This window comes from Myotis brandtii, unplaced genomic scaffold (assembly GCF_000412655.1).
Source record: "Myotis brandtii unplaced genomic scaffold, ASM41265v1 scaffold188, whole genome shotgun sequence".
NCBI lineage: Eukaryota > Metazoa > Chordata > Mammalia > Chiroptera > Vespertilionidae > Myotis > Myotis brandtii.
The window spans coordinates 309,862-311,491 of record NW_005356985.1 but is presented as its reverse complement, the minus strand read 5'-3'; positions in this window follow the sequence as shown (position 1 = coordinate 311,491).

Below are 1,630 nucleotides of genomic sequence, written 5' to 3'. Positions count from 1 at the left end.
CCGAGGCTGCTCTGCCGTGCGCTGTGCAGGTGGCTGCAGCCCGGACCTCCTCCGCCCTCACAGCCGTCCGGGGAGACGCCAGCCTCGCCCCATCTTACAGGTGAGGGCCTGGGGGTAAGTCCCTTGTCCAAGATCACACGGTGAGGAGCGGGGATTTTGAACCCAAACCTCAGCACTGCCCCCTGCAGCGCCCCCGCCAGGCATGTCTGAGCAGCCAGTGCACCACGGCATGCAGGCAGGAGAGGGGTCCAGCCAGGCAGGGGGTGCAGCTGCGAGGGCCTGAGAGTCCCACATGTGCCCAGTACCAGTGTGCGAGGGGCTGAGGGCGGCGGGCACAGCTGCCGAGGGCTGAGGGCGGCGGCCGCTGTTTCCCAGGCTGTGGGCATGCGGGTGAGTCCTGTGCGGAGCCCACCTCAGAGACGGGGGAGGACCACAGGACCGGGTGCCCTGGCCCGCGGGGGGTGTGGGGTTCGGGCTGGACAACAGGTGGAGTGTGTGTGTCTGGCCTCATTGCTAAGCCAGCAGACCCCCTCCCTGCCCTGCTGCCTGTGGACCTGACCTTTCCCCATGCCCAGCTGCCGGGTGCGCCCCCTTCCTGCTCCCCTCATTCTGGGCCCCCTCCCCTGCCCGACCCCTGCTCTCTGCTTCCTCTGAAGTGCCTCCAGCAGCCCAGGCCGCCCACCACAGCCCCGTGCACAGCTCCTTCCACGCCTCCCAGGCCCCATCTCACCCAAACCCGGACGCTGGGAGCACCCTGGCTCCCCTCCTTTCCCGTGCTGTTTCTGCCCCCCCAAACCCTCCCACATGCTCCCCCCCCTCAGCCCCTGTCCCCACCCAGCTCGGCCCCTCAGCTCCAGGCTCACCTGGACCTCTCCTGCCAGCCCCCCGGCCCGCCCCCCAGCCGCCAGCTCCCTCACGGACATGCATCTGCGCCCCTGCTCCTGCTTAAAGCCCCAAGGGCATCTGCACCCCAATCACGCCCGACGACCTCGGGCCCACAGACAGGCCACAAGGCCCTTGCCCCAGGGCCTTTGCAGCTGCTGCTCTCTCTGCCCCGAACTCGCCACCTCTCCCCACCCCGCCTCAGCCCCAGGCCTGCGCTAGCTGCTGCCTCCCCAGGAAGCCGGCCCTGCTGCCTGCGTCCCTGGGGTCAGGCGCCCCACGGATCCCCACGTCCTCGGTGAATGCCTGTCACACGCTCCCCTGAGGGGCCACACGGGACACGTTCTGTCAGACACCCTGGCCGGGCACAGGCCCGGCAGGAAGGGCTGCCTCACCAGCATTTGCTGAACGAAGGAGGCGGCGAGGGGGTGGGTCCGGTGGGGGGTGCCGGCCCCGCAGAGGGAACAGGCTCAGGCCCACAGGCCCAGGGCCAGCGCAGAAGCGGGGCCCACACCCACCTCGGGGGGCTCTGCCGAGAGGCGTGTGGTGTCTGAGGAACAGGAGAGCGTATTTTTGACGGGGAGACGATTCCGTTTCTCAGGTCCTAACGTGAGCAGCCGTGCGGTGAGTGAACTAAAATGGGGCATCGGGTTTCCGTGACCAGGGCCCGCTGCTCTCGGACAGGCTTTGTAGGACGTGAGGTCAGGTTTCCTCTGGCCACACGGCAGGGGGGTGGGCGCGTGCTGGG